Source organism: Pleurodeles waltl, chromosome 1_2, assembly GCF_031143425.1.
Source record: "Pleurodeles waltl isolate 20211129_DDA chromosome 1_2, aPleWal1.hap1.20221129, whole genome shotgun sequence".
Classification (NCBI taxonomy): Eukaryota; Metazoa; Chordata; class Amphibia; order Caudata; family Salamandridae; genus Pleurodeles; species Pleurodeles waltl.
Genome location: NC_090437.1, coordinates 923,959,002 through 923,973,002, shown reverse-complemented (window position 1 = coordinate 923,973,002; position 14,001 = coordinate 923,959,002). Strand labels below are relative to the sequence as shown.

General features: G+C 44.0%; 1 protein-coding gene across 3 annotated transcripts in view; it reads left to right on the top strand.

The window, feature by feature from the left end:
- LOC138246041 (CD226 antigen-like) overlaps positions 1-12,192 on the top strand; it is a 469,508-nt gene extending 457,316 nt beyond the window's left edge. For 2 of the 3 annotated variants that reach the window (XM_069200235.1, XM_069200219.1), the window contains one exon: positions 9,115-9,975. The gene's annotated coding sequence lies outside the window, so the exon portion shown is untranslated. Of the gene's footprint in view, positions 1-9,114; positions 9,976-11,921 lie in introns of those variants that run through there. The other variant, XM_069200226.1, reaches the window with a different exon arrangement.
- Positions 12,193-14,001: the final 1,809 nt, after the last annotated feature.

Below are 14,001 nucleotides of genomic sequence, written 5' to 3'. Positions count from 1 at the left end.
GCACCTTTGAAAAAACATACAATCCCACATCCAATAGTGTCCGCGTAATGTGAGTACAGATGTTCTAGAGGACTTTTGGCTTGCTTTTTTCTTGTGTTACTAATGAATATTTTACTTAACATATGCCACACAAGTAAGCACCAAAGTGCACTAAGAACAAACTGAATATACAGAGCTTAAAAAGCGGATGTAACTGTCATGCAAGCTGTGGAATATATCAACAGAAAAAGATGCAGCCACAATTGTAGTTTTATCAAAGAAGCGATAGCATGGATAAAGTAGAAGAGATTAAGAAATGCAGAGTCGGTTAAAGTGGTTAGAAGAAAAAAAATTTTTAAGACAGGAAGCAAAGGCGGCAAGAAAATAAAAGAGGCTAAATAAGTGAGATCTAAAGTCAAGATCACACAATCAAGACAGAGCAACAAAAACAGCAGTGCAGCATTTAAAAAAAGCATTGAAAAACCCAATAGGACTGGCTTTATTATATGGCACACAGACAAAACTACAGTCTCACACAGATAACATACACAGATGCATACCTACCAACACCGACACTACAGGCAGACATGCACTAGCAAGAAATCACATGGGCCAATCACTCCATTGTCCACTTCAGGATCTCCAGCCCTCGCACCTCCACCCCCAGATGATCAGCGCCCCACACTGGAGGTTGGAAAAAATCTAACCGACCAGCTGGACAGATGCCCTCCACACCGCTACTGCCACCAACCCTGGAGAGGGAGTAAAAAACGTCAACGCTTGGATCACCAATTGCACCAACAGCATCGTCCGCATGAAGAGTAACAACATATAGAGAAAATCCTCCAAAATGGCCAGCTGCTACATCCAAGAACTCAGAACAGTGAAGAAAGATAGCAAACAACTGGAGAGGAGATGGTGCACAAGCAAGGACATGTCCAACAGAGCAGCCTTCAAGACCTCCCTCAACCTCTACCACCTCCTGCTGAGGGCAACTAAGACAGCTCTTGCTGCATGCATTGAAAACAGCACCAACAACACCAAGGAACTTTTCAACATCATTAAGGAATTCTCCAACCCAACTGTCAGCGAAAACAATATCACATCATCCCAGGAGCTGTGCAACAACATTTCCCACTTCTTCCACGACAAGACTGCAACTATATACTGAAACATGGAACCCCAATCTACAACTACTAACTTCCTCGACAGATATGTCATCACCGTAAATGACACGAATCACACACTGACCACCTGGAACATCCTATCTACCCAGGTGACATCACCTTCTCCATGAAATCCATCCCCTGGGGAGCTCCCACCGATCCATGCCTGCTCCACATCTTCAACCTTGGAACCAAAGGATCAGCCAGGAACTCACCACCCTGCTCGATAACTCTATCACCACTGCAACAGTTGCCGATGCCTGGAAACATACCAAAGTCAACTCAAAAAATCCTCTTCCGACCCCAGTGAACCCAAAAACTACAGGCCAATCTCCCTGTTCCCATTCCCAGTGAAGGTAATGGAATAAATCATCAACAAGCAGCTAATGACATACTGGAACCGAATCAGCTACTCAACGCCTCCCAATCCGGCTTCCACAGCAAGCACAGCACAGAAATTGCCCTGATTGCAGCCACTGACGACATCTGAACGCTTCTCAACCGAGGAGAAACAGCAGGTTTAATCCTTCTTGACCACCCGGCAGCCTTTTACACCATATCCCACCACATTCTGATCAAAAGACTCCACCACATCGCCATACAATGGGACGTGCTTAGATAGATCATCTCCTTCCTCACCTGAAGAACCCAGATGGATCTACCTCCCCACCTTTCACCTCTGAACCCTGCAGTGCCCCCATCCCTCAGCCCCCGCTGCTCAATGCACATATGACCCGACTGGCCAACATCTTCAGATCCCACAGTCTCAACATAATTTCCCATGTAGACAACACCCAACTCATTCTCTCACTCACCAACAACCCCTCCACCACCAGAACCAACTTCCACAGATGTATGACAGGCGTTGATGACTAGATAAGGAAAAACTACCTGCATCTGAACACAGGGAAGATGGAAGTACTGATCTTTGGCAACAGCAGCAACACGTGGAATGACTTATGGTGGCCATCAGACCTAGGACCTGCACCCACTCCCTCTGACCATGCCAGAAAACTCGCACTCATCATTGACAACTAGCTCACTGTGACATTACAGATCAACACCGTCTCCTCAGCCTGCTTCCTCACACATGCACATGCTACATAAGATTTTCAAGTGGCAACCCCTACACATGAGATGCAACTTGACACAGTCCCTCATCACCAGCTGACTGGACAATGGGAACACCCTCTATATAGAAATCACCGCACACCTCCTACAGAGACTTCAGACAATATAGAAAGCCGCAGCCAGACTCTTCCCTGATGAACCCACATCACACCCCACCTCAGGCAACTCCACTGGCTCCCCATATAGAAGAGATGCCAATTCAGGCTGCTGACCCACACACACAAGGCTCTACACAACCAGGGACCTGAGTACATTAACCACTGCCTACACTTCCACCAACCATTGAGGAGACTATGCTCTGCCTCCCTTTCACTTTCCCATCCTACTTCCATCTACCGAAGTAGAAGTGAAGGACACTCCTTCTCTCACATCTGAGTAAAAAACTGGAATAGCCTTCCCACGCACCTCTGGACCATCACTTCACTTTTGGAATTCCAAATGGCCCTCATGACCTGGTGGTTCGAACACGCCTCTGGGACCTGCAAGCACCTGGATAACCTACTGGGTGATTAACCGCTCTTTATAAATCCTGATTGATTGATTGATTGATTGATTGAAATGTACAAACACACACACCTGCTCACACAGACCACGCACACACATAGGCAAATAAATATTACCAAGTTACAAATTGTTTTGTAGTGGATAATTTACAATATAAGTAACTTAAGTAAAGTAAATTACACATTATAATTCATCCATGTGATACAATTATAATGCAGTGACTGATGAAAAAAGAAAGGAAGAGGTCAACATTCAACCCAGACCACATGGTTTTTCATCTGTGAAAATGTTAAAACCATTAACGTCCACAAATAAAATATACATTCCTTAAATTAGTTCAGAATATCTGTTTTATGAGCTGCTATGATATTGTACCCAAATGTACTTAGTTATGCCTAATACCCCTCCTGGGGTATAGGCCATCAAGCAGGACTCTCCAGCCATCTCTGTCCTGGGCTTTCCTTTCAATCTGAATCCAGGTGTAACCCATCTCCTTACAGAAAGGGTCCAGGCCTCGGTTCCAGGTGTTTTTTGACCTTCCTCTTTTCCCATCGCCTTGACGATTCCAGGTTAAGGGCTTGATTGGTGGTCTTTGCTTGGTTTAAAGTTGTTGGATCAGCTTTGTGGCTTCCAGTGATGTCTGGCTTTCACCACAAGGTGTCACAGCTCTCCATTATGGAGATTTGTCACTCCCCATTACCCGGATTTCTTTTGGTTGATGTTTCTGCAGCTAGGATTTTTTTACACGGTGGGTTAGCTAGCCCCACTCATAACCCTTCTACTTTCACAGCTGCGCTTGGACCCGGCCATGGTAAATGTGCCTTTCTAATTTTATTTCCTCCAGGATTATTGATTCCCTGAACTGTTAAAGTATTTTAATTGCTAATTTCCCTTCTATTAAAACTATTAGGTACTAATGTTAGGAAAGAAAGAAAAACAATTCTATAAGAAGCAGACATTCTCAGCCTTTTCATGGGTATATATTAAATATAAAAAGTAAAAGTGTGCTGTACACACCTCATTGCATAAGTTCAGAAGTTATCAGAAAAATTGTATATCCAAAAGTTACAGTCAAACTACAAAACAGGATGATTAGCAAATATTCAGAAAGCAAGCAAGGATAAGTGAAATAATCAACGTGTGTGAGTAAATTAGCCAGGTTCCTTCTAATTTCTGCTCCGAGGTTGAAAAAATGCATGCCTCCCAAGTCAGAAAAAAATCTGCACAACCCATAAGGAAGAAAAACAAGCAAATGCAGTGCGATAGGTTTCGCGTTTGCTTGTGTTAGAGCTATAGGCATTGTAAATTCATACCTGGACTTTTCTTGCCACATAAACAAATCAATGACAAGTAACTGCCAGTTACTTGTAATTGTTTGTTTTGTTTTTCAGTCACACTCATGGCGCTTTCAACTATTATACAGTGGCCAGTCTCCTTAAAACATGTCCCAGGCCTGACATTGCAGCCTGAATGCAGTTTTAATCAACTTGACAAGCCTCAAACTCCACTTTATTTGCATATAAGTCACCACTACGGCAGGCCATAGGAAGCCCATAGCACGTGGTGTGGTGTAATTAAAAGGTTGGGCATGTGTTTTCAAGTTTTACATGTCCTGGTAGTGAAAAACTCTTAAATCTGTTTTTCACTACTGTGAGGACTACCTTTGCCATAGGATACTATTGGGTTGCCTTATTACATTTAATAGGTGCTAAGTTTTGAATGCTAATAGATACACATTTCATGTTTCTTTTCTGAGAAATTGTAATAAATATCCTCTTTAACGGTAAATTTAGATGTTACGTTACAGTTTTGAAAATGCCACGTTTAGAAAGGTGGCTACTGGAAAGTGGATTATTGGTAAGGGAAGGTAGGTACCTACACTTAGCAATAGGACACAGTTCCCCACTATGTCCAATCAAGGTCTCAATAAATTAATCCTGGCTCAACCCTTGGTAGCTTGACTCACGAGCAGTTAGGCTCAACTTAAGAGACAGATGTGTAAAGCATTTAATATCAACAAAACAGTATCTAAGTAAAACACAATACAAAACAAAAATCTGACACCAATTTATAAAAATAGCAACTATTTTTATCTTTAAAATGACACCAAAATGACAAAAATCTAATGTAGGGTACTGGAGATACAAATTTTAAAATATTAAATGTTAAAAAAACACTTTCTAGTCCCTAAAAACCAAAGGCCGTATTTATAGGCGTGTAGCGCCACAGGAGCGTCACTTCTAGTGACGCTCCTGTGGTGCTAAGCACAGCACCGTACTTACAAGGTGGTGTTAAGCCACCTTGTAAATATGGCCCCTTCCCACACAGCATTGTGCGTTGAAGGGGCGTGCAATTGGTGTTCCTGTGGGCATGCCACAGCAACACCCATTGCATTTTGACGCTGCCTCAGATTTAAGAAATCTCGTAAACCTGAGGCAGCGCCAAAATCTAACGCCACTCCCAGGGGTGGCGTTAGCAGGGCGCAACGAGGAGGAATACTTTTATTCCTTCTTGTTTTTTGCTTTTTCTGTGCGTGCTGCATTCTGCAGCACACATAGAAAAAGCAAAATGCCAGAAATTATTGTTTATGTGTGGAAAGGTGTCGGAAGGTGTCCCTTCCTGCACATAGACAATCATTCGAAAATGACGCTTGCATTGTGGAGCACACACAGAAGTGCCAAAGTGCCATTAGTGATTGATTATGTGCGGGAAGGGACACCTTCCCGTACATAAACAATCACACCCCTCAACATAGACATCCTTGCACGATGGTGCAAGAATGCCTGTGTTGGCGCTGGCAGCTAAATTTAGCGCCAGCGCAGGGGGAAACGCAGGGGTGCACTGTATTCCCTTAAATACAGTGCATCCCTGCGTTTCTAAAGTGACTCAGTGCGGCACAGCCAATTATGGCGCAGCACTGACACTTTTCTTTAAATCTGGCCCCAAAAGTGCCAAAAAGAGACATCTGGTCACACTTGAACCAGGTGACCCTCCCAGGTGCAGTGGTACAGAGTAGAGTGGCAAAGAGTACAGTGATACCGAGTAGAGTAGTGTAGAGTGCAGTGGAGTAGAGTGGTGCACAGTAGAGTAGCATAGAGTATAGCAGTATAGAGTGCTGCTGCATACAGTAGAATGTGCAGAGTAGAGTGAAGTAAACTGCAGGGGCACAGAGTAGAATGGGCAGAGTACATTACAGTTGCATAGACTGCAGTAACGTAGAGTACAATTGTGCAGTATATAGTACAGTGGTGCAGAGTAGAGGTCAGTGGCCTGGAGTACAGTGGTACAGAGTGATGTTGAGTGGCGCTCAGAGCAGTATGGTGCAGCATACAGAGGTGAGTCATAGAGTGCAGTGGTGTACAGTAAAGTGGTGTATAGTAGGGTAGAGTGGCATAGGATGCAGTAGCATAGATCAGATTGGTGCAGAGAAGATTAGAGTTGCATGGAGTGCAGAGTTGCACAAGAGAGTGCAGTGGAGTAGAGTGGTGCAGAATAGAGTGGCACAGAATGCAGTGGTGCAGAGGAGAGTGCAGTGGCACATAATGGTACAGAGTAGAGTGGCATGGAGTGCAGTGGCATCCATTGCAGTGGCATAGAGTAGAGTGGCGCAGATGAGTGGACTGGCATAGAGTGCAGTGGTGCAGAGTACATTGGGGTAGAGTGGTGCAGAGTAGACTAGTGCAGAGGCATTGAGAGGTGCAGCAGCATTGAATGCAGTAGTATAGAGTACAGTGACATAGAGTGAAGTAGCATAGAGTGGTGTTAATTAGAGCAGAGTGGCATGGAGTGCAGTGGTGTGCCATAGAGAGGTGCAGAAAAGATTAGAGTGACGTAGAATGCAGTGTCATAGAGTAGATAGTGTAGAGTAGTGTAAAGTGCAGTGGTGTAGAGTGGTGTAGAGTGCAGCCGCGTGGAGTGAAATGGCATAGAGTGTTGCAGAGTAGAGTGGCATAGAGTAGAGTGGTGTAGAGTGAAGTGGTGAGGAGTAAAGTATTGTGCAGTGGTGCAGAGGCATTGAGTGGTGCAGCATTGTAGAGTGGTACAGCAGCATCGAGTGGTGCAGCAGCATATAGTGCAAAGAAGTGGAATGCAGTGGCAAAGAGTGATACGGGAAAAGCAAAGCCTTATAGAGTGCATTGGCATAGAATGGAGTAGAGTGTAGCGGCATTTTGCAGAGTGGCATAGAGCACAGTGGTGTAAAGTGCAGGGGCATAGAGTGGTTCAGAGTAGAGTGCAGTGGAGTAGAGTGGTGCAGGGTAGAGTACAATGGCATGGAGTGTGATGACGTGGAGTGCAGTGGCATAAAGTGCGGTGGCTTAGAGTAGTGCAAAGAAGAGCAGAGTGCCATAGAGTGCAGAGGCATTGAGTAGAGTGGCACAGAGTGTTGTGGTGTAGAGTAGAGTGGCATAAAGTGCAGTAACATAGAGTGGTGCATAGTAGAGTGCAGTAGCATAGAGTGGAGTGACATAGAGTGCAGTGGCATAGATTGGTACAGAGTGCAGTGGTCTAGAATAGAGTACAGTGGCATAGAGCACAGTGGCAAAGAGTAGAATGCAATGGCTTAGAGAACATTGCAGTGATATGGAGTGCAGAAGCATAGAGTTCAGTGGTACAGAGTAGAGTACAATGGCACAGAGTAGAGTAGAGTGCATTGGTGTAGAGTAGAGTGGTGCAGTGTAGAGTGCAGTGATGTAGAATAGAGTGGTGCAGAGTAGAGTGCAGTGACATAGAACAGAGTGGTGCAGAGTAGACTGCAGTGACATAGGCCCTCATTACAACCCTGGCGGTCTCAGACCGCCAGGGTTGTTGTGGCGGATTTCACCACCAGCAGGCTTTCGGTGAAATCCCTATTATTATGACCGCGGCGAAAGCGCCGCGGGTGCACCGCTGGGACCGGCGGTTTACCGCCACGATGGTCCCGGCGGTTTCAATCCCTCAGGGCAGTGCTGCTTGCAGCGCTGCACAGGGGATTACGAGTCCCCCTACCGCCAGCCACTTCCTGGTGGTTTGAACTGCCAGGAAAAGACTGGCGGTACGGGAGTCGTGGGCCCCCCTGCCACGGCCCTGTGCAGCTTTTCACTGTCTGCTATGCAGACAGTAAAAAGCGCGACGGGTGCAACTTCACCCGTCGCACGCCCGCAACACCGCCGGTTCTGGCCTGGCGGTTAGATGTTGCCGCCCGCCAAGGTCGTAATGAGGGCCATAGTGTACAGAGTATAAGGGTGGAGGGGAAAAGAAGCCACATGGATGGGGATATGGGAGGTGAACAAAAAACGCTCATATGGAGTGGTTCAAAACAAAAAAGTAGCTTCAATAACAGGAGCAGCCGATGGACACAAGTCATCATTCCATGCTCCAGAGAAGGACCAAACTCAAGACAATAACATGACACTCGTATGCCGGGACAAACAAGGACAAAGGAAATGAGAGTGACGTTGAAGCTAACACATGTAAGCTATGGGTGGGCTGTAAGCCCACTGCATCTAAACAATATGTCTTGCAGAGACAGTACATGAACTGTCTCCGCGAAACCTAAAAACAGAACTGAATATTCTACCCATTCCCATCATGGGCACCAGGAAACAGTTGCCTAAGTGCACCTCAGAGCTATCCATACTGTGTCCACCCATCCCAAGTCTCCATGAGAAAGCTGACATTCGTGTAGTATCCCCCTGAAATGTATACAGTAACCCTAAATATCTTTACTACCCATCCCTTCAAATTACTTCAATGAGTATGACATGTGTCATTTATTTTTTCTATGTCAGTCAGTTGCAACATATTTCCCCTCATTCATAAAGAGACTCCTCACTGAGGGTGGATGCTCGGCAGTTATAGTGGAATCTTTGCACTTGGGTGGGGGATCTGCACACTACAGTTTTCCATTACTGAGATCCCACCATGAATGGGGATATTCCGCCACAACTGTGAAGCCTCCGCCCTGAGTGTGGAGACTCTTTGTGAATTAGGGCCTGTGTATCCCTTCTCTCTCTGTCAACTCTCTCTGTTTTTGGATTTGGAGAATCAGGTGACATTAGTTATTTGATAATGTGGCCCAAACTATAAAGAGGAACATGTTAGTGCCCTTCAGTCTGAACGTCACTATAGGCCATAGTACCAGACGCAAAGTGAAAAGGGAGGGTGCCCAGAGAGTGTTCCCTGCAATCTGAATTATATTGCTGACTACTTAATCTAGGTAGTATAGAGGGAAACAAAAGGAGTGCAATATTAATCTTGAATGTGTGTCCAGCACCTTTAACGATCTCCAGATGTTAATATCTTTGAATAGAATCACTTGTGACTATGTTTTCTTTTACATATGTTGTTCCCAAAGATGGAAGATGGCCTTCTTTACGCTGCCTTGAATTTGGAAAATGCCTCAAATAATGAATCCCTAACCCAGCCTTTACCTCAGAAAGAAACTGTCTACTCAGCAGTGAGGATGAAATAAGACAACCTGGAAATGGCACTCTTTGGCGTGTGTTTTCAAATATTTAGTATTCTTCTGATGAAAGTACAAAAAACGTTTGGATGGCAGTCATTTCCTTTCCTGTCCTGAATTCGACCAACCTGTTTCACAAGCATACAAAAATATTCATTAAAAATACTTTAATTTGCTGAAGGATGAAGTTGACCACCTCTTAAATAATCCATCCCAACTGCACCCCTGTGATGCATGGCCTACTCTTAGGAATTCTTCTGAATCAGCATTTAACTTACATATTGCATTAATTTAGCCACTGCTGGAGCCTTCAGATTCTTATTTAAAAATTGATGCCGGATGTCTTGATTCACAGTTTGCCTTTCCTCCACTAATTGTCCTTTAGGTGGCCATGAATAATCACCAACAAGATACTCTATCTAACTTTCCAATACACACTCCAGTCTAGACACATCCTCTCTCACAGCGAACTCCTGCATCACATACTCTAATCTACCTTGCTGATCCATGTACTGACATATTCTCACCTGACTCTGCTCTCTCTTTCCTTGAGCCTTTATCCAGAATAATACTTTGATTTTGAATTCTCAACTCTGGCAATATACAGATCTTTTCCCTTCTGATGGTCTACCCTCACCTCCCTCCTTATACAGGGAGTGCAGAATTATTAGGCAAATGAGTATTTTGACCACATCATCCTCTTTATGCATGTTGTCTTACTCCAAGCTGTATAGGCTCGAAAGCCTACTACCAATTAAGCATATTAGGTGATGTGCATCTCTGTAATGAGAAGGGGTGTGGTCTAATGACATCAACACCCTATATCAGGTGTGCATAATTATTAGGCAACTTCCTTTCCTTTGGCAAAATGGGTCAAAAGAAGGACTTGACAGGCTCAGAAAAGTCAAAAATAGTGAGATATCTTGCAGAGGGATGCAGCACTCTTAAAATTGCAAAGCTTCTGAAGCGTGATCATCGAACAATCAAGCGTTTCATTCAAAATAGTCAACAGGGTCGCAAGAAGCGTGTGGAAAAACCAAGGCGCAAAATAACTGCCCATGAACTGAGAAAAGTCAAGCGTGCAGCTGCCACGATGCCACTTGCCACCACTTTGGCCATATTTCAGAGCTGCAACATCACTGGAGTGCCCAAAAGCACAAGGTGTGCAATACTCAGAGACATGGCCAAGGTAAGAAAGGCTGAAAGACGACCACCACTGAACAAGACACACAAGCTGAAACGTCAAGACTGGGCCAATAAATATCTCAAGACTGATTTTTCTAAGGTTTTATGGACTGATGAAATGAGAGTGAGTCTTGATGGGCCAGATGGATGGGCCCGTGGCTGGATTGGTAAAGGGCAGAGAGCTCCAGTCCGTCTCAGAAGCCAGCAAGGTGGAGGTGGAGTACTGGTTTGGGCTGGTATCATCAAAGATGAGCTTGTGGGGCCTTTTCGGGTTGAGGATGGAGTCAAGCTCAACTCCCAGTCCTACTGCCAGTTCCTGGAAGACACCTTCTTCAAGCAGTGGTACAGGAAGAAGTCTGCATCCTTCAAGAAAAACATGATTTTCATGCAGGACAATGCTCCATCACACGCGTCCAAGTACTCCACAGCGTGGCTGGCAAGAAAGGGTATAAAAGAAGGAAATCTAATGACATGGCCTCCTTGTTCACCTGATCTGAACCCCATTGAGAACCTATGGTCCATCATCAAATGTGAGATTTACAAGGAGGGAAAACAGTACACCTCTCTGAACAGTGTCTGGGAGGCTGTGGTTGCTGCTGCACGCAATGTTGATGGTGAACAGATCAAAACACTGACAGAATCCATGGATGGCAGGCTTTTGAGTGTCCTTGCAAAGAAAGGTGGCTATATTGGTCACTGATTTGTTTTTGTTTCGTTTTTGAATGTCAGAAATGTATATTTGTGAATGTTGAGATGTTATATTGGTTTCACTGGTAATAATAAATAATTGAAATGGGTATATATTTGTTTTTTGTTAAGTTGCCTAATAATTATGCACAGTAATAGTCACCTGCACACACAGATATCCCTCTAACATAGCTAAAACTAAAAACAAACTAAAAACTACTTCCAAAAATATTCAGCTTTGATATTAATGAGTTTTTTGGGTTCATTGAGAACATGGTTGTTGTTCAATAATAAAATTAATCCTCAAAAATACAACTTGCCTAATAATTCTGCACTCCCTGTACATATCCTTGCCTTATAGGTATCAGACATTGAATGTTCCACCCCCCTATCGATAAGTTAATGAGAGACTGAAGTATTTTACTTGCAAGCATCAGGTTCCCTTGCTGGTTTGACAGTCCCTATCTTCTTCAAACTGACACTTTAACATCCTGTCCCTCGACCAGAAACTCCAATGTGATATTCAAGGCTGGCATATGTTATCACCTCCTAGCTATTAAATATCAGTATTATGTGCACAGACCATCACTTTCAAATTGAAAACCTGATACATTTGGTGGTCCTCAATAACCTCTCATCCACCTTCACATAGTTCCTTCTCCATGTATAACATCATCCGCTTGGCTACATGAATGCTTTTCAACCTCTACAGATGCACACGTTCTCTCCACTATCAACAACAAGCTGACATTGTTCAAACTTCTTGAACTACACTTAACATGAGCTTTGCAACCCGCTAATACCTATACACCGTCTTCTCCATTTAGGTCCAAGACCTTTGTACAGCTTCAATGTTTCTACTGAACCCTTTTACCAGAATATCTACCCTTGAAGCATTCAAGTTCATTCTGAGGATTCAAGTTCATTCTCCTTGTTGCAATTCTGCACAGATGTCTCTCTGCTCTCTATCTAAGCCAAACATTAATTATAATGTGACAATGTAATCTGTAACTATTAACTGAGCTTTGGTACCACTTTTTTGTACCACTGTGGTACTATGTACAGAATGTTTGTTCAAAAGTGTTTGTTACAAATAAATGCCAGTAATATTGACATTTTTGGAGAACATGTTTATCTGGTGAATGGTCTCTCAAACGTTGAGTTATTGTTTGTGCTATCACTGGCCAGCAGCACCTTTGAAAAAACATACCATCCCACATCCAATAATATCCACCTAACTTGAGTACAGATGTTCTAGAGGACTTTTTGCCTGCTTTTTTCTTATGTTACTATTGAATATTTTACTTAACATATGCCACACAAGTAAGCATCAAAGTGCACTAGGAACAAACTGAACATACAGATCTTAAAAAAGCAGATGTAACTGTCATACAAGCTGTGGAATATATCAGCAGAAAAAGACCCAGCCACAATTGTAGATTGATCAAAGAAGCGATAGCATAGATGAAATAGAAGAGATTAAGAAATGCAAAGTTGGTTAAAGTGGTTAGAAGAAAACATGTGTTTTAAGAAAGGAGCATAGGTGGCAAGAATATAAAAGAGGCTAAATATGTGAGATCTGAAGTCAAGATTACACAATCAAGACGGAGCAACAAAAACAGCAGTGCAGCATTAAAAAAAAACATTGAAAAACCCAATAGGCCAGGCTTTATTATATGGCACACAGACAAAATTACAGCCTCACATAGATAACATACACAGAAGCACACCTACCAACACCAATACTACAGGCAGACAAGCACAAGTAAGAAATCACATGGACCAATCACTCCATTGTCCACTTCAGGATCTCCATCCCCTGCACCTCCACCCCCAAGATGATCAGCACTCCACACAGGAGGCTGAATAAAATCTGAGACCAGCTGGGCAGATGCCCTCAACACCACTACCGCCACCAACCCCGGACAGGGAATAAAAGTCTTCAACACCTGGATCACCAATTGCACCAACAGCATCACCTGCATCAAGAGCAACAACATATAGAGAAAATCCTCCAAAACAGCCAGCAGGTACATCCAAGAACTCAGAGCAGTGAGCAAAGATAGCAAGCCACTGGAGAGGAAATGGTGTGCCAGCAAGGACACCTCAAACAGAGCAGCTTTCAAGACCTCCCTCACCCTCTACCAATTCTTGCTGAGGGCAACAAAGAGGACAGCCCTTGCTGCACGCACGCACGCAAATGAGCACTAACAACACCAAGGAACTTTTCAAAATCATTAAGGAATTCTCCAACCCGATTGTCATAGAATACAATATCACACCATCACAGGAGCTGTACAACAACATTGCCCACTCCTTCCACGACAAGATTGCAACCATATACTGAAACTTGAAACCCCAATCTACAACTACAGACTACCTCAACAGATATGTCACCACCGTAAATGACAAGAATCACACACTGACCACCTGGAACATCCTATCTACCCAGAACATCACCTTGTTCATGAAATCCATCCACTTGGGAGATCCCACAGATCCATGCCTGCACCACATCTTCAACCTTGGAAACAAAAGGATCGACCAGAAACTCACCACCCAGCTTGACACGTCTATCATCACTGCAACACTTCCTGAGGCCTGGAAACATGCCAACGTCAACTCAAAAAATTCTCTGCCGACCCCAGTGAACCCAAAACTACAGGCCAGTTCCCATTCCCAGCAAAGGTACTGGAAAACATCATCAACAAGCAACTCATGACATACTGGAGCAGAACCAGCTACTCAACGCCTCCCAATCTGACTTCCACAGCAAGCACAGCACAGAAACTGCCCTGATTGCAGCCACCAACAGCTTTGATCCTCCTGGACCTCCTGGCAGCCTTTTACAGTATATCACACCACATTATGATCAAAAGAATCCACCACATCTGCATCCAATGGTTT